The sequence below is a fragment of the Carassius auratus genome, chromosome 30 (genome assembly GCF_003368295.1).
Source record: "Carassius auratus strain Wakin chromosome 30, ASM336829v1, whole genome shotgun sequence".
NCBI classification, from domain to species: domain Eukaryota; kingdom Metazoa; phylum Chordata; class Actinopteri; order Cypriniformes; family Cyprinidae; genus Carassius; species Carassius auratus.
This window is the reverse complement of record NC_039272.1, coordinates 6,283,188-6,311,047: the sequence shown is the minus strand read 5'-3', so window position 1 is coordinate 6,311,047 and position 27,860 is coordinate 6,283,188. Positions and strand designations below refer to the sequence as shown.

Here is a 27,860-nt window from a genome sequence, read left to right as displayed (position 1 = left end):
CATTACATAAACGAAAGTCACCCTGGATATAGAGTGTGGCTAGAATATATTGGCAAAAACAAAGCAAATACTGCATATAAACAAGACTGGAAAAAAAAATGTCGACCCTTCTGTATTTCTAAGATCAAGATAATTATGAATTCGATAAATGACCACAAACTCACCAAGATGAAAACACATATTATTTAATGCATAATTATTATAAATTTCTTTTTAAAAACAGCCTGATAATCAGTCAACAAAGTCAGGCCCTTTGGCTCTACTGTAGTATTATTCTGACTTGTATGTTCTAAAAGCACACAAACTCAATTAAAGGCATTACATCCGATCAAGAAGTCTTCTTTAATCATAATCAGCAGCTGAGTACAGTACACATATTCCTCCATTCATAGAAGCAGCACATACTGTATGGCTGCATTCATATAAACAGAAGAATTACCTGCAGTCATGTGAAATAAACTATACAAACGACCAAAGTTCAAGCCATTTAAATATACAGTGGCCCTGATATTGATAACACTGTATGTGTATAACCACTTTCATTATGTGATATATTTAACACCAAGCAGATTAGTTAATGCACATTCAATATGAACAGAAAATGAATTTCATGACGATTTGAATGTGCATTAACAATTCTGCAGGCATTACAGTACTTTGCAATGCAATGTCTGTTCATAACTACTTTAAGTTGTCATCAAGAATTACCCTGATATCTACAGTGATTGTATTTAGGTGTAATACTGTTACTTCGCTCTAATAATAAAGATTTAATAGTTTGTTCTTCACAATTAATCTTGCATATATTCCTGAGGAAGTGCTACACAGCATGAATGTGCGCTCCAAGCATTGGTGATTCCCTAAAACCATCTGATATTCAGTCTCGTTTATTTCCACAGAAAGGACACAAAGGCACACTAATAACACTGCATACTAATTTCCCTGTCTTGAGAGAGTTTAAAGAAAAGCTCTGGTGCTCCGCTGAGAAATGTCCATCCTAACATGGTCATTGAGAGTCACACTAACAACAACTGTGTGCACTAAGATGAGTAGGAGGACTATGTGATTGCTGGACATTTAAAATTGTGCGTTTAAGGTTACTGACCGATGTGTTGATCCAAAGAACCAACCAAAAGTGTCCTTTTTCCTTTTTCTTTTAAACTATGCTTTTAAAGCACTATTTATTAATAATACCACTTGACTGTTATCTCTCTGTAGGTTTCTTTCAATGGCATGGATGTGTTCAGCTGCTGGTGGAGCTGTCCATGGTGGCCAGCAGGTGGCAGACTTTGGCTCTCTGTGAGGGAGTGATGTCCTGTGCCATCTGGATGATGCAGTCCACGGTCACTTCTGGGTTGGCTTGGACTAAACTAAACATATAATGCAGGAAAAGTTTTAAAAGAGGTCTGCTTAAACACCCACTGTTTGCTGGTCAAATCTGACTTAAAGTTTGATTGTTATTAGAAAACTGATTTGAGAAGCTGAAAACCAGGAATGGTGTTGGATGCAAAACTTTGGCTTTTCAGAGTTTATTATTATTATTTTATTTAGAGGTTTGGAGTTCAGGATTTTTTTTTTAAAGAGCTTTAAACTTTTATTCAGTAGTGACACATTAAATTGACGTAGTTATACAAACAACTATATTTTTAAATAAATGTTCTTTTTAACTTTCTGTTAATCACAGAATCCTAAAAAAAGTATCTCTTTCTCACAAATATTATGCAGCATAACTGTCTGAAATTCAGCTTTGATTTATTCCTTCACAGATATAAACCATAAAAAGCTCTTTGAAATCGTAATAATGTTTTACAGTATTACTGTTTTTGCTGTAATTCTGACCGAATAAATGACTATAAGATAATTCTCTGAAAAGCATAATTTTTTTAAATGTATTTTACAGCAGTGTGTGCTATTACATCCATGGAAAAAAATGAATCCGAGGGGAGAAAATGACCTGCGGATGTGTTTGAGAGCGTAGTCCCTCTTCAAGTATTTAATGTTCTCTCTGATGACTGAACATGTCCCATCCTGCTGGGACAGATGCTTCTCCAGCCACTCTACCACCACTTTGTTATTGTCCCATAGATACGCCTGCAAGAAACAATTAATTCACATGGGACGAACATCAACTTCATCATAGTCAAGTTTGATGAAGATACATTTGAAGTTACATTTTAGCTAGCAAAGCTCAGCTACACTTCCTACCAATGTTATTTTAGTATTATTTATTACAGTATTTATTAATATTTGCATGTTTTCCGTTTGAATCTTTAATTTTTTATTTCATGTTAAGTTTTAGAAATGTCGATATTTCTTCATTTCAGTTAGGCAACACATTTAGATTTTATTGCAGCTTCACCAGAAACTACTTTTAATAGTGTTTAACAACAACTTTGGCAAATCAGATCCTAAGCTGACAATTGTCTGAATTTGTTATAAACGGTCGACTTCAGTAAGAGAGAAAAACAGAAATCTTCAGTTCACGTGAATGAGGTTTCCTTACTTTTACAGTCCCCTCTGTCTCCACAAACCAGCGGCGTAACATGGACTGTATGTGGCCGTTGCTCAGATCTTGGTTGGCCTGCATGATCTCCCCCTTCACCACCTCCTCCAACAGCAGTCGCCTCAGACGCCAGTAAAAGAATGACCTAGCGTTCCTCCAGTCCAGGATGTCCTGAAAACATTCGATCAGGTGAAAAAAACAAAGGCCACTCTTTAAATCAGGTAGTTTTCATGCATGTGATCCACAGCTATGACCACATGGAGCCTTCTGCTCCTAATACTTCATTTTTTTATATACCATGATGACACTCTTTTCCAGCATCCTTCCTGGAGTGTCATGAAGGTCCACAAACTGCACCGCCACCTGGTGGTAGATGGGAAGAAGGAACTCCTCTCTAGACTTCAGTTTGGCCTCCAAGTCTTTACGCTCCTGAGTTGGTAACTCTGGGTTGCCTATGTGGAGTACAACAGTAAACCGTGTGTCACTCACATGCACGTAAACATTCCCTGCCAGTGAGGACATTTGTGTTCAAGTGAGATAGTGTGATTGCTATACCTAGCTGCTCAGCCAGACGTGAATACACAGCATCAATCCTATGCATGACCTTTAGCAGGTCTTTCTTTCTGAACTTGATCTCTACTGTGCCCTCAGCCTCTAGAACACCCCCTCTGAAGAGGAATTGAGGCGAACGATCAAATAAGATCAATGGAGTAAAAAGATTTAGAAGAGTAGTGAAGGGAAGGTGTATGGACATGCTCACCTGCTTTCTCGATCTGCATAGAGCTCCATGTGCTGAAGGTTTATAGTGGGGTCGATCACTACCCATGATCCTCCTCTCAGCTCAGCGTGGGGAGGGATGTAAACCAGTACAGGCTGGGTGAACTCTCGCAGGGCATCCACGATGTAAGAGCCAAACTTTAGCACCTGGTCATACATATCTGAACCAGAGCGTTCATGTTGAAACTTGAAAGAAAACCTCTTAAAACTTTGCAGATGCACAGCCCTTCATAAATGTTGCTGAAAGTAGTTAACACACTCACCAAAAATACAGTAATATTGTGAAATATTTTAATTTTACAATCCTTTCTATATGAATATATTTTAAAGTCTAATTTATTTTTGTGATGGTAAAGCTGAATTTTCAGTAGTCAGTGCTCTAGTCGTCTTTGTCACATGATCTTTCAGAAATCATTCTAATATATGCTGATTTGGTGCTTAAGGTACTTTCTTCTTCTTCTTCTTCTTCTTATCAATGATGAAAACAACCGTGCTGCTTAAATCAATAATAGCATTTTTTGATGAATAGAAAGGCCAACAGATCCATATTTAAAACAACGTAACTGTCACTTTTAATCAATTTAAAGCATCCCCTACATCTTAATGGTTTAATTTTAAATTTGACATCTTAACTGTTTTCCTCATTTGTAAGCCGCTTTGGATAAAAGCATCTGCTAAATGACTAAATGTAAAATAAATAAAATAAAAACTACATAATCCATATTAAAAAGCATACTTGTGTGTGAAAACCGGCTGTATACCTTTCATGCCTCCAGAGAAGCCCCTCCAGTTGGCAAACACCATAAGTGGAAGTTTCTCCCTGTTGAAATCTTCAATAGCCTGAGCGGTTTTATACGCCGAATCTGGGAACCACACTTGACCAGCCTGCTGATAGATCTGAGGCAGAAAAGACACTTTAAGTGCATACTGATAAGAATAATTGGGACACGCTAACAGCAAACACAGAGAACACAAGGGAACCACAGTCAGGGTCTAAAACGTTCATAGTGTCAGGACTCTGACCTTGGCTTCTGAGTCTAAGTTTGCTGGATCTGCGGGAATGGTAACCTCAACTGTGCGGGTCTCAACGGCAATGACACCAAGAGGAATCCCACCAAGCCTGTAGGACATTCACAGTCTCGCTCGGCTCAGAATATTCAGTTGAATCAAATGTTTGTTTGACATCTTCACTTACCTGGCTCTACCCACCACAACTGTCTGTGCCCAGGTAGCCATCACCTCCATAAATGTGCCATGGTCAAAGAACCCAGTCTGCCATGCTCCCTTCACAGCTATCAACACACAGTCACAGAAAAGACAGGCTGAGCTTGCAGTATCATCCTGAGCTCCTGAGTATGTCTTGTTCATAACAGATTGAGTGGATAATTCGATTCTTACTGGGATGGGGTCGTCCACACAGCAGCCAGCGAGGGTCATAGGGGGCTTTTGTGGGAACAAAATCGATCTCCCTCTCAACTGGATCAGTAGGAAGCATTATTGGGACGGGACTTTGATTGCTCTAAATTTTAACAGAAAACACTAGAGTTGTTTGATGTTAATGAACACAAAACACACTGGGCCCTTTTGTCATTTGGACTAACAGCCCAAACTACTTAAAGTCATGCTAAAGATTACATCTAAAGCCTGTCAAGATCATAACTATATATGTATATATTTCAGTTTTTTTTTTTACTGATGCAAATATGTTAGAAATTATGCATTTGGATACAAATGCCAACTTGTATACGATGCACACTTTTTTTTTTTAACAATGCATTGCATCATTAACTTTCATGCTGATGTCACATGGATTATTTTACCGATGTCTTTACTACTTTTTCTGGACCTTGTTCGTGGTAGTTACCTTTCTGTCTATGGAGGGTCAGAGAGCTTTAGGATTGCATCAAAAATATCTTAATTTGTGTTCTGAAGATGAACGAAGGTCTTACAGGTTTGAAACAACATGAGGGTGAGTAATTAATTAAAAAAATATTTTTTTTTGGGGTGAACCATCCTGTTAATGCATCTTTGCTAAATAGAAGTATTTGACTTTTTACAGGGGTGTTTATAATGGTAGAATATGTGCCTTTTAATGCTAATTAAAAAATAACGATGCTGCATTTGTTTATAATTCTAAATCACGATACCTTTTTTGTCATTATTATTTTGGGGATAATTATGAACTAGGAATGTTTTTTTGTTTGTTGTTTAGAGATTCACCCTACAGTATCTGTAAACAGACTACCTTTGGCATGTAGGACAGCCACTGTAGTATAGTTAGCACCCCTTCAAAGTCATCTGGCACAATGCTGTGTGTCACTCCATTGTTGTGCATGATCTGAACCCCTCCCAGCTGGTTATTGGAGGTGTACACTTCACGACCCAGCACCTATAAAGAAATACAGAGTTCAAGACTTAAATCACTGAATTAAAGTGGCTTCATCTATTCTTAAGGAATAAAGGAAACCAACATAAACATGCCACTTTTTATTCATATTCATTATTTTTTTAAATGACACATTTTAAGGTGTTCCACTAAATTCCACACCTTGTTTAATGCCCCAGCCCCAGTCAGGATGATATGGGAATTTTCCACTTGAATTACTCTTTGTCCTAGACGTACCAGATACGCACCAATTCCTATAGCACGACATGTGACCTAGAGGAGCACAGAATGATTACCAGATGACCAAAACATTGGTAATATATTGTATATTGTTTGATGAGATTATGGGAAGATGTTAGATACAGTAGTACCATGCTTATGGTGATGACTTCCTTATAAGCCTGAGAAGTTTCTCCAGCTATTGTGCCAGAACCCCTCAGATTCTCCACTCCAAGACCCTCTTCCTTCCCTATGATGTCTGTGATGATGTACCTGAGACATTATTTGAACACATAAGAGCCAGTGAGAGAGGGTTTGGGTATACAGTAGTTCATTCTGTGCATAGTGAAGCCATTAGGGTTACCTGGACTCGCCTCCCTCCTCTACATGGTGACAGTGGACAGAATTGGAGGAACTGATGCGGGTGTAGTCCTGAGGCGTCAGATACAGGTACTTAAAACCCTGCATGGGCAAAACAGAATAATAGACTTGGACAAAAGCTGTGTAAACGAAGCAAACTTGCATCAAATATGATTTATAAAATGAAAAAACCCAAGTCAGTGGTGGTTTGACTTTACAAAGATACAAAAACATTAGCGATATTACAGTGAAATTAACATGAAACTCCCCAGACATTAAGCATTCGGTCACCTTATAAGGGTCATCTGGGTCGATCCAAGCCACTTGAAACATGTGACGTATCTCTTCCGCCAGGCCGATTCGAGCTCCACTATTGGCTGCGATGTATATACGTGGAATCCCCTCTGCTCTCGACAGCTCAGACGCCCGTAAAAAAAGCTCATCCTCCTGGGGTCCAAATGAGCCAATCATATGGGTGATATCATTACAGATCACAATGATATCTCGGCCTTCTGGGTACTCTGGAGTCTTCATTTTCATGCGGAAAGCCACCATGCCAATCTGGAAAGGGAGGACAGACAAAAGGCTTGCACAGAGCTTATCCATTTACTTTCCATCTTTTCTTTACAAGGAAAATTATTAAAATGTAAACAAGTTCCATAATTCTATTTGATGAAAAACATTCTCCAAAGATCCATAGAGAATTAGTCCTGTGCCTGAGAAAATCCCTCAAAGAATACAGTGAGAAATTATTGATGCACCTCATTGTCTCCTGGTAGTCTGTTCATCTGCACAAGTCTCCCCTGAGAATCCAGGACCAGTTCATTACACATCAACACGTCTTTAGGGTAGCTGTCTCCTGGTCCCCAAAGCTTAAACAAAGCCTGGCAACAGAAAGCAAAGATAACAGGCTAATGTCCTTCCAACTATACATTCCAGAACCAAGACAATCACAGTGAGAACAAGACACCTCACCTGTCTGAACATCTCCGGGAAGTCATAGACGTACGTGGTGCCGAGGGTCTGAGCCTGGAAGCGTTTGGCCTGCAGTAAATCTTTTGTGACGTACGGTGTGTTGATTAGCATGCCGTGCAGTGGACCTTGCTTGTCTCCAAACGACTGGAACATTATCTGCAGATGTAAGTTAGCATTTTAAAAAAACCTTATCCTTAACCATTATTCAGTAAATTATGAAACAAATGGAGAAGCCATGGGGTCTTCAGATATTGTTATGGACATAGGTGGCCATGGAGTTAATACGTTTGTTGCACTGTTACAACAGCAATTTGCAAAGCAAATACTTAATATTTGATTTCTAGCGTGTCTAGAATTGTTCAACATCAAAGTCTCACTCAGTGGACACACAGTTTCGGTAATTTATTGGTTCACAGTAATGCAAGTACAGCTTTTATCGGCGACATCAGTTTCAAAACTTGTGTTTTTTCCTATTTTTAGATGACCAAGTTAATGTGGGTGGCACTGCATTCAGTGGTGAATCAGATTCAGTTTGCAAGAGAAAATGCAAATGCACTTTAAAGCACAGACAAATAAAGATGAAGGCACATATACAACATTGAATTAGCCATTGTTTGTGCAAACTACACTCAGGAACTCATTCAGCAGTTTTGCACCCTCTAAAAAAACGGTCAGCTGAAGAAATGGCATGGAGTACAAAAGCGTAATGATAAACACATGAATGAAACAGCTGCTGTTGTGTCTGAGCTTATGTACCACTGAACTTTCAACCTTTGAATTTTTGCACTTGAGCAGTGAATATCAAAAAGAAACTGGGTCAGACGTATGTCTATGTATCTTTGAAATCTATCACTGAAAAAAGAAAAAGGAATTCCTTCACACATTTATTCCTCCTTGGCTACTCTCTGTTATGCCAATGTGTCATGTGGTATAATAATAATCCAGCGAATGTAGATTGTACCTGTCCAGTGGAGGGGTCAGTGTCCTCCTTGTAAAGGCTGATGTCTAAATAGTAGCCGGACTCATTGGTGAGGAAGAGGTGGATGGGAATGACATCTCCATTGTTGGTGAGGCGGATGTTTATCTTCAGCTCAGCCTGGAGAACGCGCAACTTCCACAAACGACTACCGTATCGCATCACCATTGAGCGCACGGACTCCTCTATCTGTAGGAAAAGACGACAGAGCAATACAGCTCAGGAACACGGGCAGTAGCGATGATTAACTACATTTAAGAGTTTAAAGAAAAAGAGTTTATGTTTTTGAATTTAACCTTTGAGGGGTCCATAATGACAGTGGGTACAAAATTGAGAAAGATGTGATTGCAGTCGGTACGAGTGGATATGTTACTGAAGGCCACTTCAAGCTCATCCATGGCTTCCAGCAACAGCCTCTCTCCCTCATTCTGCAGGTACTCGAACGAGGCCTCCTACAGAAAGAGTGAAAAAATTAAATCATATATATACACATATACATATACATATATATATATATATATATATATATATATATATATATATATATATATATATATATATGAAATAAGAACTTAAGATTTCTGGTTTCACATTGAAGATGCATGCATTAGTATGAACATTTTAACATCTATTGTCAATGACTTTTAATTGCAAAGTCTAAAAACAAGTGGAAGTTGGAAGCAATTTGGTGCATAATGTTCATCAATATATAAACTAGCATTATAAGCTTTGGGGTCAGTAAGTTTTTTTTTTTTTTATATATATAAAAAAAGTTAATACTTATATTCTGCAAGAATGCAATTTATCAAAGGTGACAAAGACTTTTAAACTGTTGCAAAAAATATTTTTCAAATAAATGCTGTGCTTTTAAATTTCTACACATTTTACAACAACGAAATATGCATCAGTTTAAAAAAAATCTTATAATGCTGTACACTAATTATAATAAATCTCTCTTCAGCACCAAATCAGCATATCGGAATGATTTCTTGATGATTATGTGACACTCAACTTCTTTCAAAAGGTTTTTTTTTTTTTTCTTTCTTTCTTACAATTCTAACCCCATATTTGAAATGCTAGTTTACTATAAACAAAAAAAGTATGTGTACAAATATGTGTAAAAATTATATTCAGTATAGTAAAATATTTTAGGATTTATGCCAAGGATTATTCAAGCATGCATTTATGATGGTGTCCAGATAGACTAATGTAATCACGAGTTCTGACCCAAATATTCCCACGGACAAAATAAAAAATCATGGCATGGTTGAAGGTTTTAAATATATTGTAGGTTCATTTCTATTAAATATAATATTTCATAATGTCTAGTACCTTGGTGATGAGGTCAGAGTGGCGAATGATGGCTCTGATAAAGAAACGATAATCTGTGACCTCTGCACCCTCTTCCACACGAGCAGCACCCAGGTACAGTTGCATCCTATGATGAGCACAGGGAACGGCCGTCAGATCGAAGTTACGCATACGATTAAGCTCAAGCTGGAAGGCCAGAGCAGGCTCCAGGTTACGGTAAATTCTGTCTTCATGGAACTAAAGAGAAATAGAAGGACAATGTTCAGTTGTAACTCTACAATAGACATTTTTAAATGACCGAATCGACAGATGCATCACTTACTTCATCTCTGGCCCTGAACGTGAAGTACTTCGGGAACTCCCGCTGAGGGGTAAGATTGATCAGTTTACCGTTTTTCATTTGAATCTTTTTTGAGTGACAACATACTTGGTCATTTGTGTATCTGAGCATTCACCTTTTGTGCAACTAAAAATGTGATTCTTCTGATTCCATACTCATAGAGCAGAGTTTTCTGAAAAGAGGCACAAAGAGAGTTAAGTCATGGAGCAGCACACACATCCAAGAGGATAAGTCTTCAACATACTTTAGAATTAGCAAAGGCGGTGAAATCCTTGACTAAAGCATCATCATCTTCAGTGTCTGCTTGTTTGATCGACACATTTATGATGTGGATGGGATTTTCCTTCATGTTCTGAAACAGAGACAGAGCATATGTAAAGTGAAATCAACCATTAAATATATATTGTGTTTCATAGAAAAAAGGAAATTTGGAATTAAATGAGTAAATTAAGATTTTTTTTTTTTATGAAATATTAATGTTTGTTTCTAGGGATGTAATGATGCAGCAATAGACATTTTACAATCAATACAAATACGAGATGACTCAATTTGCTTAAGACGATAAATGAATAACAATAAAACTGAGTTCATGTATCTTTGAGGAGATTTAGTAAAGTTTAGATGGTATTTTCTTTCATCTTGCCTCTGTATAATGCATATTAAAGTGCTGATTCTTTACAGTGGCAACCAAACTCTTTATTGCCTCTGTTTCATAAGCGCCACCTGCTGGCAGAAAGTGAATTGCATTTTCATTCAACTCATCTGCTGTTTTTGTTTTTCATGCAGATATGTTTAATGTAGTATAGATTCACAAAACTAAAGTCAGACCATACTGTTTTTGCTTCAAATTTTTAAATTAAACAATATAACTTAGACTAAAAACTGTTTATGTTTCAAGTTTGAATTTTGATTATGATGCAGTAGTTTTCTCTAATTTTAAATGAAAAGAGCACTGGCAAAGCCTTAGCTTGTTTACATTAAAATATTTCATTTATGAGTTATTTTTGTATTTATTTTCAAAATTTCAGCTTAGTTTTGTTTTTTGACATATTTCACTTTCACAAAAAATGTGCAGCATTTTATCAAAAAAATAATAAAAGGGCACCTTTCATAATTCGCCTTCAATCTCATTTAGTTAAAAACTTTGAGAAAATCATATTGTGAAATCAGTACAGAGAATCGAATCACATTGTGTGTTGAGTGAATCGTTACATCCCTATTAGTTTCTTCTCCTAACTCTGACCTTACAGCTCTCCCATCACAGAAGGTGGAACAGCCATCAGAGAACAGAGAACTCTCACAAAGCGGATCCGCAAAGCGACAGATCACTTCATCAAAACACCTACAATACAATCAAATCACAGATCACATCTTCCATTATATTAACCATTTAAATCTCGATTTACACAAAAAAGAAGTGAAAGCACCTTTTGAAGTGTTCAAAACTATGAAAGGCGACCATGGCTCCCATCCTCTGACAGGGGGGCGACATCGACCCCTCAAGGAAGAGCTCACTGCCCTGACGACGCATTGTTTGAAACTCTCCCGTATCATTCACAGGAACAGAAAATCTGTGATGGAAGAGTTGGAATATTCCATATGTATGTATATAGGATGTGTATGTGTGTGTGTGAATGCAAAATGGCAAAAGTAAGGAATTATGTGTACCAATTATGTACAAACATGCTAAACTCATAGCACTGCTTGTGCTAAATGGAAAAAGCACAAGTTTAAATGCAAAACACTCCCTGATGGTCATGGTCATGTGGCTCATCTAAATTAAACAATGGATTGGTAAATGCATTTCACATTTTAATACTGTGTTGACTAAATGCACATTTAAGGCCAATTTAGGATTGTAGAATTACCCAATAAATCAAAGAAAAAAAATCCGAGCCATTAAATCCAAAATAAAACAAGGAAAACCCTTAAGGCTAAATTTCTTCAAGTCATTAAACAGTTGCATCCAGCATGCATTGCTGCAGACATACTACATGGTTCTGCAAGGAGGAGCTGTACTCTACCTGTTCAAAGTAGGACTGCTCCCTCTGAAATGAGAGCAGGGGAGTTGTTAGCATTGGATTTCTTTCTATCATGATTATGTTAAAAACAATCTTAGTAGAAATATTTCTCTATAAAAAAATCTAAATAGATTTTAGGTTGAAAATTAGCAAGCAAATTTAACTGTAAGGGAATCACTTTTTGCATTTGCAAAACATCCAAAGCTACAATCCTTATTACTATTCATATACAGAACAACCCAGTTAAAGGAACAGTTTTATTTTATCATCATTTACTCTCATGATGTTCCCAAACTGTATACATTTCTTTCTTATGTTGAACACAAAACAAGATATGAAGACAGCTGTATTGACTTCCAAAGTAGGGAAAAAAACTATAGAAGCAAACTGGGACCATCAACTCTTTGCTTAGCATTATTCTTCAGAATATCTTCTATGTTTAACATATGAAAGAAACTTGTATAGGTTTGAAACAACATTAAGGTGAGTAAATGATGATGAAATGTTCATTTTTGGGTGAACTTTCCCTATAACGCGATTCAGTGTGATTGACCAATCTGCTTTGACTTTTGAAGAAACGGAAACATTTCTATAAAGATTTAGTTTTGATGCTTTAATATTTAAAATCACCATGAAAAGGTGTTTGAAATGTGACATTTCTGATTATTATATTTTTGATGAAAGTCATTCACAAGTGAGGCTAGGAATGTGTGCCAAAGTAAACAGGATTGATTTTGATTTCATTTCGGTATATATATACAAAGAAAGCATATGATTCAGTGTCTATTTTTAAATCATTAAAACCTGTGCTTATGTAGAAAATGAAATACTCAAAACAAGTAGATCAAACACCCCATTTGCCCCTGTGCTGTGCTCTATACCATCTCCCAGTAAAGCTTAGTAAAGGAAACCCAAACCAGGCTTTACACCAAAGTGGGAAGTTAGGAGTGTAAGAAATCATCTGTTTTTGTGCACTCAGTTACTTCATTAAATAGATGCTAAAAAATAAAGAGCGTATTACGTGGGTTTGGGCATGGACTGGCTCAATGAGACGTAAGGCTCTCTTTCAGAGGAGAGATACACAGAAAACAATGTCAATATAGGAGAATAAATGTTACAGGGGATCATACAGAAACATTCAGACTAGAAAACAGTTGTACTATACATCCAGGTTCAATTGTATTGTTAATCTATTACATGAACAGTGTGGCTTGTGAAGCACCACGACTCAGAGATTTCAGTTTCTGGATCGTATTTGTAAGACCTATAGAGTATATAAGTATCTACATGTGGTTGCTGCTATACCTGTTGGGATGGGATGATGGTAACATGAACTGGAAATCCACGGCACATGTTCCATCCTGCAGCTGATGATGCTGAAGGCTGTTTAGCTCATACGCTATATACCCCCTCCGTACATATACCTGAGGAAATCCCACACAACACATTGGAAAGGCCTGAATGCATACCACTAACAGTTGGGAAGCAAAGGTCAAGCTTTACTGACCTCTAAGGCAGCCATGCAAACAACCCGGTTGCTGTGGTAGAAGAACTGGGCAAGACGTCGAAGATGGAGGTTTCAGACAGGATGAGTTTCTGCAAATGCAGGATTTAGATAAACAAACATCTAAAAGTGTTAAAGCGGTAAAGACGAAAGAATCACTTTACCTTGAGGTTCTCGGGACAGAACTGATGCCCATACATATCAATAGCTGATAAAAAGATGGATTCCACCTGGTTATGTCTGAGTTCATATGAGGGCAGATGAGAGGCAATCAACACCTGAAGAAACAAAGTTGTTATTGAATAACATTTATAACATGCATAACTTTTTTTTTGTTTCTGCTTAGGGCATAATGTGCCTGCTTAGTGCATTTTTTTTTTTTCTAAATGCATTTTGATTTAATTAATATGTGTTATAAATTAGCATGCTTTTATTAAATCACATGACTACACAATATTCCATGTTTAATTTAAAGTGTGATGTTCTGTTTTCACAAAATTAAGCTTTTTTGTGTAAAATGTAACTTTTGACTGTCCAATCATACTGTATAGTCAAAAAGAGATGCAATGCTATACTGGAAATGGATACAATATTGTTTTAGAAAGAAATGTTGTAGGTCAAACTATGTGCATACACAATATATACTCCTAGTTTCAGTAATTTTTTTAAAAATATTTTTTAAAAGAAGGCTTACCAAGACAGTAAGAATTGGAATACTGTGAAATATTACAATTTAAAACAGCAGTTCACTATTTTCAAAAATGTCAGCAGTCATTACTCTATACTCTATACAGTGTCACATTATCAAAGTTGAAAACACTTTACATACTGATATGTAAAGTCAGCATTAACATAAGCGCTGGAGTTCAAGAGGTTCATACCTGTCTGGCCCGAAGCGCTACTTTAGAGTTATCCATTTTACTGAGTTGTGTGAGCTCATGTAGAATGACCATGAGCTCGTCAGCAAGAGTCGGGTCCCGACCACAGAGCTGGTCCTGAACAAATGTTACATTATAATCGAAATGAGCACAAGATGTATCAATGAAATCAAACTACTTACTCCTACTTAAACATTCTGTTGCTACTTTCATAAAGACTTGAGTGGAATCAGCTTATACAATAATATAAATAAGCACTGTTAAGTATTTCAGAAAGGATCTTACTATGAGCATGGTGACTAGGACGTTCTTCTTAGAGACCTGAGCATGGGAGAAGATGCACTCCAGTACCGGAGTCATGTCAGGCTTGTACTTCTCTCTTAGGTTGATGACACATTTATCATAATGAGCTGTCATAAGAATGAAAAAATAACTCTTTTTAAATTATATCAAATTAAAACAAACCATTTTCAGGTTATGTCCTTTATCTAAAAATTTCCAGATATATATATACAGTACAGACCAAAAGTTTGGAAACATTACTATTTTTAATGTTTTTGAAAGAAGTTTCTTCTTCTCATCAAGCCTGCGTTTATTTGATCAAAAAATACAGAAATAAATGCAATATTGTGATATATTATTACAATTTAAAATAACTGTTTTTAAATGTATTATACTTTAAATTGTCATTTATTTCTGTGATGCAAAGCTGAAATTTTAGGATCATTATCACATGATCCTTTAGAAATCATTCTAATATGATGATTCATTATCAAAGTTGGAAACAGTTCTGCTGCTTAATATATTTTTCAGAACATGTGATACTTTTTTAGGATACTTTGATGAATAAAAAGTAAAAAAAAAAAGAAGCTATTTTTTGAAAATTCAGCTTTGAATCACAGGAATAATTTTTTTTTAAAAGTATATTCAAATAGAAAACTATTATTTTAAGTTGTAATAATATTTCACAATATTACTGTTTTTTCTGTATTTTTGATCAAATAAATGCAGGCTTGATGAGCAGAAGAAACTTCTTTCAAAAACATTAAAAATAGTCATGTTTCCAAACTTTTGGTCTGTAGTGTATATGAAAGGAAAACTTCTGAAATCATCTTCTGTGACAGTATTATGAAGATTACACTTGGACATATACAGTACCCTGCTGAAACTGCATCTCCACCTGAAGGTACCGTCTCAGAAGATCCAGCACAACTGATTTCATATACCCCCTGATGCTACTCCGGTACCTAAAATGATTTAGAACAGGTGTAGAGTGGCATTTTCTAGTTAACAGAGAAGTCTTTGTGTATCTTACGATAACAGCTGAGGTAGAATCTCTTATGTTATCAGCTTGAGCGAGTCATCAGGCACTTCTCACCTTTGCACCAGTTGCACAATGCTTTGAGTGTTCATGAAGAAAACCTCTCGGTCAGCTTTCCTCTGAAGCGTAGCAGCATGGCTGTCAAGTATGTTTGCTATCTACAAGTGTTGATTAGAAACTGATTAATTATACACAGTATCTTTGCAAACAGAATCTGCCGAGTAATATAAACTGGTATCAACTAAATGTGGTAAATTTAAGTAAGTTACACTTGACTCTGTGTAACACCGTCTAGAGATATGAGCACAATCTATGTTCCAGATAAATTTACTCACCCTTTGGCTTGGGAACTGACAGAGCACAGAGGTAATGTTACTGGCGTACTGTGCCATGACCTTTCGAATGGCCTTCTCCACAGTGATTGGTATACGCCCTGCCACGCTGGTCATGATCTCCTGTAGTTCAAGAAGAGGTAGAGATGGATCCCGAAGAGTCTTCATCAGCGTGTCGAGCCACTTCTTCAGCTGTAACGGCATTATCGATAGTTAACCGACCAAACTGCACACAGTATTCATGCTACTTTGAGTCTGATTGGTGGATCAGTGTTCTGACTTTTTGACTGAAGTATGGCTCCGGTAGACAGTATCCATCCATAATTTTCACAAGGTTGTCCAGAACACTGTGGAAGACTTGATGAAGCCTCTCCCCTACAACAGGTAAAGGCTCTTGGGATGGCAATGGCTCTGTATTCGGCTTCACCTGACGTAAACAGAGAATTAATACTTCTCATCACCGATGGCAGTATGTCTATAAATAACACTGGAAAAAAGCAAAAACTGTGGCCCCCAAAAATGATTTGGACACTAAAACATGCATTAATTACATTGAACAATGCATTAGATATCAAACCAAGAACTGACTTCAATTTTCTTTTTTACTTTTAACAAGTTGATTTTTATCAAGTCAGTTCCTCACAGGAATAGTTCATCACATTAATTATGAACATGATGCATTAACATCTGACAACCAGAAGAAATCAAAATACTCTTCATTGAGAACAGTTTATCATATATATTATATTGCTTAAAAAGTGTGCTCTTATATAAAGCGATATCATTCATAAAGTGCATTTTTAAGTGTAGTCAAACTGTCCCAATACATCTTTGGGTCATGCAGCTAAATGGGACTATGACATTTTCAACATTTGCCCAACACTAGCATTCCCTGTTCTATTTCTATCCTATCTGCTTGTTGTAATTGTATTTATTTATTTACTTATTTTTAAACTTGATACCAGCAAGTTCACAGCAATTACACATCAATGTTCTTTTCTTGGTTCGATTGCTTCTATCGTCCTAATTTGAAAGTAGTTTTAGATAAAAGTGTCTGCTAAAAGACTGAATAAACAGTACTAAACAGTTGATCATGTGCTTCATTTTGTGAAATTATAGACGAATCACCGGATGAATACAGCTGGGGTCATCCAGGTCCATTCGGGCCACTACACACCCAGGCTCTAATACGGTTCCTGGTCTTTTTAAAAAGTGAATGCAACCTGAATGCTGGACATGCAGGGTCATCACCATCTTCATGACCTGTAAAAAGACGGCGAACGCAAACAAAAACATGAGCAATTTAAAACATCTCTCTCAGTGCCACATAAGGTCATATACAGAATATGAAAAAGTGCATTCTGTAAAGTGAAACTGCTATCTAGAAATATAAAATGCTTCATCTTTACCTCAATTTCAGCATATGGCTGGCTGGCCAGAACGTGAGAACCATCAGCAACTACATACTGCAACAGTTTGCCAGCAGAAGGTGACCTGAGCACCGTAGGGTCTCGCTCTTTCTCAAACACACACGTTTTGTTTCCCACTGTGATGCGGTAGCTACACATCATATGACAAAAGACTAAATAAACATCAGCTGGTGCATATGAAAAAGTACACAGCACCAAACCTCTTCTTCTCTAACCTGTCAATCTCCTCTTTCATGTAGGTTGTGTAGCTGCTGCCACCATAGGAAAGAAGCAGGCCGCCATCACTGAGTCTATGGACATCGACTTCAATATCTGAATCATTCATTATGATAACGTACGTGGTGGGTGACTGGCGAGCCACCTGTCCCACAGACACAAACAAACACATTTGTAACTCATGAATCAAAAGATGATCGAAGGGATTCAAGTGTTTTATTATATGTCACCTTCAGGCAGTATTTAACTCCATCATAGATTAGATCAACATTGACTGTGTTGACGAGACTAGCAGCAGGCAGCACCTGACCCCTGAAACATCCAGAAACACAATCAAACACAGAATGATGTAACATTATAGTGGTTTCTATGCATTTTCAATGTCTGGAGTGCCCACATAGAGGAAATACCTCTCCAGTGAATGCAGGAAGTCAGACATGCTCTCTCTAAAACTTGCATCAGCAACTTGTAGAGCACCACATACCACACCTAACATGGTGTCGGGCCGCTCCACCTAAAAGAAACATACAATAAAACAACTGTCACTTTACTTTAAATGGCTTGTAAGTTTATTTAGCATGAGAGGTTAAAAGAACAGAGTCTCGATTTGGTTCAGTTCACTTCCTAGGTTTGAGTCTTACCTGCACTTTCCCTGCAATAAGGTGATCTAACCAGCCAGTATCGATGTCGTTGTTCCTGAAACTCTCCGTCTCTAGCAGCTTGATGAGATACTCCACTGTGGTCCTGAAATCTCCTCTGATTGACAGCTCCTTCATGGCTACAACCATGTTTCTGTTGACCACAAAGACTTTTTTTTAAAGCCTTCAAGTTCAAAAGCCATTAGTGTTTTTAAAAGCCTTAAAGATTTCATTCAAGTATCTACTGCTAGTTAAGGATCTCCAGCAACTCACGAGATTGCCTCTTCTCGGTTCTCGCCCCAGGAGAAACAATGTCCAAACTGCGAGTCTGCAAACTCGTGCAGGCCTCCGGTCGCTCCTACACTGAAGTAACCCCACACGTTTTTACTGCTGCGGAAGTTCAGCTCCTGAATTGTTCCTGAGCTTGGTTTAAAGCCCTTGTGAGGACAAAAATGGCAAATCAAGTCTTCAAAAGACTACTGCATTAATACTAAGCTTTTAAAAAGACATAACAGATACTGTTATTAACCAGGAGTAAATAAAATGATCCTAGTTATTTAATGTAGACAAGCAATCTATTTACATTATTAGACAATTTTGGAAGATATTTGCATACAAAAAATAAATAAAAAAATTTGCAAGTCTCTTAAGCTCACTATGGATGCATTTATTTGGTCAAAAATAGTGTGGACCGTAATACTGTGCAATGTAACGATTAAAAATAACTTCCCATTTTCAATGCAATTTACTCCTGTAATGGCTAAACTGATTTTTCCAGCTTACAGAAATGTAATATGCTGATTTTGCTGCTTAGAAAATATTTCTGAAACATCTCACTTATGTATAATGGGTTATTAGGGTATTATAATTATCTTATCATAAATAATTATAACTGAATTTAAAATGCAAAGCGTAACAATGAATTTATAAGTGTTATAATGTATTAACTGTGGTTACAATTATTCATGAGACTGCACAATGCATTTTAAGGTGCACTACAAGGTATAATTAATGCATTGCAATTACTTTTATAATGTGTTATACATAATGGCTTTATATAAAGTGTTATCAATATTTCTTATTATTAACTATGTCGAAACCTGCTCACTTCATCTGGGTTCTCACTGGTGATGCGTGCAGCAATGACATGTCCCCGGGGACAGGGGATGCATTCTGGAGATTCAAAGTTAATAGGTGTGTCTCCCCACGGAGCTTCACCAAACAGGACACGGATATCCTTAATTCTGTAAAGAGGGATCCCCATCGCTATCTACAGAGAGAAGGTACCAGGAGTTTAAGATCAGCATTTGAGAATTAACAACAATAACAAAATATGAAACAAATTAGGGTCTTTGCAGTGAGAATCTCAAAACTTCACTGTGCTACTCACCTGTAGCTGCGCAGCAGGGAGGTTGACGTCAGCGATCATCTCAGTGCAGGGGTGTTCCACCTGTAGCCTCGGATTCAGCTCCAGGAAGTAGAAACTTCCATCCTCAGTGAACAGGTACTCCACTGTACCAGCACTTACATAGCCCACCATTTTAGCCAGACGCACTGCATACTGACACACAGAGCCGAAAATAAATTGTGCAAACCAATATCAACACCATTGTGAAACAGTTCCCAAAATAAAAGGCTGAAAAAACTAACAAATTTAATGCACAAAAATATCATGAACTTTCATTAAAACTCTAACACGAACCTGATCTAAACAAAGCACCTTGGTGTGCATTGCTCCGTGTTGTGCATGTCAAATAAAATCAATCATGATAAATAAATGTCTTTTTTTGTATCAGAATGTATATCTGCAAGTATACGTCTGTGCACCAATTTGAAGGCCGTCTTTGGATCAACTGCGCATTACCTACAACATAGTAGCTACATTCAGCCTCAAGAACAAATGGTGCAACCAAATAAAATACACAGCTGTGTGAACTTTACAGCCCAGTTTAAGAGCTCATGAACGACCAAAGGCAACATGGCCAGAAAATATTCATAGTTTTGTTTCTCACCCTCTCCATTTGCTCAAAAGTGCTGGTGGAGACGATGGTAGCAGGAGCTTCTTCTATGATCTTTTGGTGGCGGCGCTGGATGGAGCAGTCTCTGCCGAACAGAGAGATGGCGTTACCGTACTGGTCAGCCAGGATCTGCACCTCCAGGTGGCGTGCATGTTCGGCTAGCTGCATGATGAAAATAGGTGAACCTGGCACCTCAGCTTGCACCTGTATTGAAGAACAAACACACCGTGACACTGTGTAATGAAACCCCAACCTAGAACTACACAAACATAATGAGGTTGCATCAAAGCACAGTGTACCTGTCTGAAAAAGCTGGGAAAGTCTTCAGAACTGTCCACTTTTCTGATGCCTTTCCCTCCACCTCCCTCTGATGCTTTGATAGCCACAGGGTAGCCAATCTTTTCAGCACTTCTAGCCACAAAAAACCCTAAATCAGGCAGCAAACTAAATCAAAACTGATGTCACGTCTGATTGTGCAGTGAAAACTCACCGCTAGACCCTCGTCTACATCTTTAACGCAGCCCTGCACATAAAGATCAGGAGGAACATGATCACAAGACCATGCCCTTGTTCTTCTTCTGCCCATTCAACCTTTAGACCTGAAAAAAAAAAAAAAGAAAGATGGATGAAGAATCACACTAGCAGCAGCTCATGTCGTGAACGGGATCTCTCACCAAATCACTCCAGGGCAGTGTGGGGATTCTGCGCTCTGAAGCAACGATGGAAGATGCCACCTTGTCTCCTAACGCCCACATGGCTTTACTGGAAGGTCCTGAAAAAGACAACCCCCATCAACACACTCTGTCCTAAACTAGCAAGACTAACTGTCTAAACAAGTCTTAGATAATGAGATGAAATACCTAGGAAAGATATCCCTGATTTATGAAGAAGCTCTGGTAGTTTGGGGTTCTCAGAAGCGTGACCCCCATCCAGCCCAAACCGCCTTATAAAGACAACAAGAGCATCATTATAATGATAGAAAATACACATCTCTGCGCAGATATTGGACAGTGTACCTGCACTGGAATCCTTTTGGCTATATCCACATCATCTCAACATTGGCATAGTGTTGTATTTGGGCCGCCGGGGACTGGCACATAGTGATCAGCCATTTTTATGTATTCTTGGAGAAGAAAGAAAAAAAAATAATGCCTAGAACCAATGGTTTATGTAATAAAATCTAAATAATAAATAAAAAAATACACATATTAAAATTAAATGGTAATTAAATAACATAAATATATGGCAATATACAAATAAAGTTGCGTTTTCATAGTTTGAACAACTCATTTTTCTTGTCTGTTGACCTTGCATGGCTTTCAAGTCTTCAGGTGTGACCAATCATCACAAAGCAATGATTCTCTCACTTACGGAAAACCATTTCATAGGACCGAGCGTCGAATTGACGCATGCATTTAACTGCAGCATGCCATTATTAGCAATCAGCACCTAAGATGAGAGAGATATATTAAACCCAGCCTGAAATTAAGTAAAATAGCATAGATTACCACGTAAAGGCATGACTCTAACCTTGTCTATAATGCGGTTTCCTCCCAAAGCGAGTGACAAACTCAGCCGGGGAGGCAACAGTGAAATCTCTGTGCACGTCCATCTTCCTGTGTTCTTTGCCTTTTTTCAGCAGGTGGGGGGCCTGACATGCTAGGCTACAGGCAAAAACATCATTTTAATTATTTTAAACATACAATACATTTAAAAAGGAAGCTGGGTAGGGCTTCAATAACAAGCAAAGATGTGGAACGCTGTAACAGAAAAGTTTACATAAGCCTTCATGAGAAACATCAGCAAAGCAGCATTTCTAGCTAATATAAGCACACTAAAATGTTTGAAAAACAGACATACGATGTAAGAATCCATCAAATCAGCATGGACTTCTTGAAGTCAACTCGATCCGTCCGTGTGAAAAATGTTTGCTCTACTGATCTGGCCTCTGTACTCTCCACCTCTGTCAAAGTGTGGTATAATATAAATGCTCACACAAGCAAATCAGCCAATCACAGCTAAATGTGTTATCATAAATGTCAGAGACAGTTCTGACTAACACTTAACTTGCCCCTGAACTGTAAAACAAGTTTACACTTTAAGTTGCATATCTGGATGTAATGCAATTGAATGTACAGTAAAAGGGGAATGGAAGAAGACAAACAAGGGATATGCAGTTTAAAACACTATCAACTATTAAACTGGATAACCTGCATGATCACACTTTTATTTCAAACAAACATTTATTTCTGATCAAGGAGCAATAAAGATTTGCACAATGCGGAATCTGGGATAATTAAGCCAATCCAAAAACAGCACAAGATGAAAGTCTCAGGGTCAGGGTCTTAGCAGAGTGACCCACTCAGCTGACACAAATTTAACAGGCTACAGAGTAGAAGTTTAGATGTGGGAATGAGCTCACAAAAGCATGACTTAGCATGTTAGACATATTAGTATGCTAACTTGCTAACTTAATACTAATGTTTATGGTTAACCTGATCGCTGAAGTACCACATTAGAAAGAATGGCAAGTGGCAGCTAGTTAGCATGCTAACCAATTAGAATAGGCATAAACCAGGGAATGAGATATCATTAAACTACATAATTTGAATGTTCTCAAAGGTTTCTTGTTTTTGTACCTTCGGACATGCCATTGATGATCCCTATAAATTTTTGTGCATATATGTCAAATGGTTTAAAAGATATAGCAATTTATGTTAAATGTCAAAATGGTTCGGCTGATCATGGCAAAATTGATATCCACAGAGAGACACCAATATCATGATCTTCTGACCAATTTTCAATCTCATGAGCCAAAATCTATATTTGGCCGCATATTCACGATCTATAGGTGGCGCTGTTCCCAACATTGACACCGATACTCATACCATGCTGTTGATGAAGTGCATCAAGTTTAATTTTGATTGATCAAAGTTGGCCAAGATGCAGCTTCAAAACTAATTTCGGGTCAACCTCAGTTGAGTTCACAGCATCATAAGTTTTCTTTTTGACCAGTCGTCAAAAAGGTGCATGTTTGGTCTGCTACCAACCTCTTGAGGCACTGAAACCAGTTGAGTGTTTGTCCTTCTTCTCCATCCATGTCAAAGTATCAGATGATAATGCAGGAGAAGAAAACAACATCTAAAACGTTTTATGTTCCCTCCCTTTTCCTCTTTGCTCCCTCTCATGTCCCCTCCCCCATGTGAGGACCTCACCACCACATGTTCAAGAAAAACATGCTAAGAGCCGGGTGAGGATGATCATTGGTTTATGTTTCTCTACAGACAAATAAATACAATTCCTTGCGAAATGCCTGCCAAACTACAAGTTTCTGAAGGTTCATTACTATAATCTGGGCTAATATTTTTTGCTAATAAATAGCAAATCTATCCATGTTGAAAGCATGCTAAAGAAAAGAGTTTGCATTTGTTGATTGCCAGTTTGCCAAAGTGCTTAACATTGTTCACTGCAACCAAAGACAGATCTGTCTCAACAAATGTCACCACAAGTAAAGATCTGTTTAGACAAAAGTCCAAAAGAATGACCTTACCTTTTGGCATGTAAACTTTCACTTCCATTATTGGAAAAACAAAATGCATTTGTCCTGCTCTGTATTATCAACCGCTGTCCATTGGTTCTGAAGGAGTCTGCCCAAGTAGGAGACTTGTTGAAGAGGACAACAGTGTTTCACAGATTACACACGAAAACCAGAGACCACATCAAAACAACTTGTCCCAACAAAACCTAAATATATGTCTAGGATATTTTGTCTCTGGAAACACGCTGGAAAGCAATGTCTCTGAAAGTCAACATCAGGAGCAATGGCTTCCAATAATAGTACAGAAATGTGGCAGCATGTCACTTTAACAGGTGACAAGCATGAGCAAGTCATGTGATCGCTGAGAATGACCATATGGCTGTTATTTCTGGTCCATAACTCTGTCCTGTTTGACATTGGGAACTTTCATGTGGTGCACAGTGTCCTCTACCGGTATTCAGAGCAAATCTCAAGACTAGACACCGAAGTTAACTATTAAATCAGTCATACTGAGGCACAGGAGGGAAAATCTGAATTTGCATTAATTTCACATTGGAACCAAAAACTGATGTAGCTCACATTTGCACTATTAACATTGCACTACTGTTATTTTGCATAGAATACATTGTTTAACAATACTATCATCCAACTGTATTTATTACCACTGTGCTCATGTTGCTGCTGTTCATAATGTGTATATATAATCCTACATTGCTCTGTTCATAATGTACATACAATCCCTACACTGCATTCCTATTTATATTCTATATATACTCCTGCTCAATACTGTATATAGCAACTCCACTCTCCACATTCTGTAAATCATAGCTTCACTCACTCTGCACTTAAAACACTATATTCTTGCATTTCTGGTTAGATGCTAACTGCATTTCATTAGCTCTGTACTTGTTACTCTGCATAATGACAATAAAGTTGAATATAATCTAAACTAATTTGAGCTCATGTCAAAAGCGGTAAATATTTAAGGTTAAAATGTACTGCAAGTCATTGGCATTTATTTTAATTTTTGTACTTTTGCTTTCTTAGCTTATTCAAATAATGATTGCATTGTGACAAATATTCTGTAAAATGATTCCATATAACCATCAATTAATATTATTATTTAATTATATTTAGATGCAAAAAAAAATTCAATTCAGTTTATTTGGAATGTTTCTATATGTCACATAGCTCATGAAAACAATGATACAATCAGGTAACTTTATAGTAATTTTCAATAGATTTAAAGAAACACACACACACACACACACATTTACATACAGTGACAATAAGATTGCGCACACACATAATCAACATTAAACTCACCTCAAACAGGCTGATGGGTTTCAGGGGTGGCAACACTTCTGATGACGTGGTGGGTAGTGTGTTAGGTGTCTCTATGCTTTTGGGCTGAGGTTTGATGACCTGGCTCATAGCCAAAGTCTCATCATCAGAGGGAATTATCCTCAGAAGCTCCCAGAATAAACTTCATTCTCTCTTTAGCCTGAACACTCGAACCAAATTTGGGCCTATCTGACGTATTAGTTTCAATGGGAAAAGTGTTGGAAACAGCTGCTTCTGTGCTTTCTGACTGGTCAGTGGGGTCACTAGTAGTTGATGGGGGAATTTCCTCATTTCCTGTTGTTAGAGCTAACTGATTTCGGGCTCCATTGGAGGAGAGTGTTCCCCGGAACAGTCTGTGGTGGGAGTTTGTGATGGCATCTCTCTCACCCTGTGGACCTCGATGATGCATTCAGTTGAGCTATACGAGTAAGAACTGACAATAAGATGTTCCTTTTATTTTTGTCCGAATGTTGTAAGTGTTCAACTGTGAAGATCAAGAAAAAAGCATGCCAAGCAAGTTATCAAAAGTGTGCACAACACTAGATGGCATCAGTGTGCAATATTATGTTGCAACCAAAACTAAAATGTGGTCTGATTCTGATAAACATGTTTTTTAACATTTTCGAAGCAACTTAAAAACTGAAAATTTAACATTTTCATTAAAGCTAATATGATAAATACTGTAATAGTATTTAAATAACACACAGCAACCGTTTCTAACGTTTTTGAAATGATCTGTGTGTCTACGCACAGCATCAGAATGTAAACAGAATCGCAAGCATTAAAAAACGTGCCACATGCAAAGACTACAGTTAATAATTAACATATTCGGTAAGAACTTCTGAATGAAATAAGAAAGTGAATATTTAGAAAAAGCATTTAAGTTTTAGAAAACTTATAGGATTCTCAAGAAAAGTTAAGCTCAAACCTTTGAGGAAAGCAGTCAATGTCCAGACCTTCTCTGGTGACGGAATGCGTACACACACTACTCAGTGCCATTTAGTGGACCCTCTCTCTCTGTGTGTGTGTGTGGTGTGTGAGACAAGGAGAGAGAGAGAGAGAGAGAGAGAGAGAGAGAGAGAGAGTGGGGGGGGGGGGGGCTCTAGGGGAAAGTTAAGTCTTGATGGTAAGAAATGAGGGGGATGGGAATGGCTCATAAACAACCTAGGAATGTATTAACCAACAGCCCCGAAGGTCAGAACACGTGTGACGTGTAACAGGACACAAACGTCACTCCAATCTGAAGTAGGCACGTCACAACCAAAGTAACCTAAACATACTCTTTGAACCTTAATACTAAGACATAGATGATTTCTCTGTGAGTAGAACTGAATCCAAATATTCAAATACACTCAAAAAACGATTTGAATACAGGTACATTTAAATAGGTTTTCATCTTAAACAGCTAGATGATGATGACTGACATCGTGGTGCTGTCAAACGGTTCTCGTAACCAAATTATTTTAAGTGAAAATGATTTTTTATGAACAATAATCTAATTTTAGCTCATTCTGTCATTACTTTGCAGCCTGCCTTCCCCCTGAAGTTAAGCTTATCAATATTAATTAGGCCGTGCTGTATTTATGAATATTCATTTAAAATGTTTGCGTACTACCAGGCGAACGTCACGCTGCCTATTTAATATTCACAAGTTTCAAGTCTCATGGCTTTGCAGGTCAATATAAACAACAAAACTGGAGGATCTCAACCTGATAAACTTGCATAATCTTAAAAATGTGTGTTACAAAAAAAACTTGCATAAAATGTCTGTAAAACGCAGTTTAACTCACAAGGCGATACCGTTATTTGTCAACAAACAATTTGTCAACAAACAATTTATTTTTGTCACTGACTGATACTTACATAACAGCGGCACATCTACACGATGTTTGGTTTTCTTCTCCTGCATATGTGTTTGTTTTATTTTGAAGACCTCATGGTTCTTTGAAAGTTTGTTGCTGCGTGTTCGTCATCACATGACGTACTTAATGGACCTGAAAATGTATTAAATTTTCACTAAAACACAGGGCGATTGCCCATGTTTAAAATAATTATTCAAATTATATTTTTCATGGTAAATTTATATATATATATATATATATATATATATATATATATATATATATATATATATATATATATATATATATATATAAAATTATCCTAGTAAATTTTATTGTTAACACAACCATAATCCTGGTCTATTTTAAATTTTAACCAAGGCTATGTGTAGCCTGAAGCACCGATCCATGTGTAATTGAAAACATTGTATTAACATATATAGAAAAAAAAGGACAAGAGGCACTGCATCAGTGTTCACATGAGCACTTTGTTATTGGTATCCATACATGATGGTAATGTTATAGGAGCACTACATGGTCACATAGGGGAAAGCTACAGGTATCGTACAGTATATACAGGCCAGAAATATTGGGAGGATCGAAGACAGAGAGAGAACATTGCACAAACATACATCACCCATCCAACTAAAATGTCTCTTTGACTGGTGTTTATCCTCTAATACTCTGATTCCAGTTCTACCAGTTTTTTTATTCTGCTTCATACAGCAACTGGAATGGCACCAACCTCTTGTAAGGAACTGTCTTGAATCTTATAGCAGACGCATTAGTTCAAAAAGGCACTGGACAGCTATTTCTCTCGCAATCTCTCTCTCTGAATATTTACCGAGGTTGGATTTAGTTGAAAGCAAAGTGTATTTGGAAGACCAACAGACAAACCTTAAGTGACGCAGGATTGACCTAAAGCAGCATCA

The 27,860-nt window shown here is 37.4% G+C and overlaps 1 pseudogene; it reads right to left on the bottom strand.

The window, feature by feature from the left end:
• Window positions 1-169: 169 nt before the first annotated feature.
• Window positions 170-26,103, bottom strand: LOC113048992 (acetyl-CoA carboxylase-like; annotated as a pseudogene).
• Window positions 26,104-27,860: the final 1,757 nt, after the last annotated feature.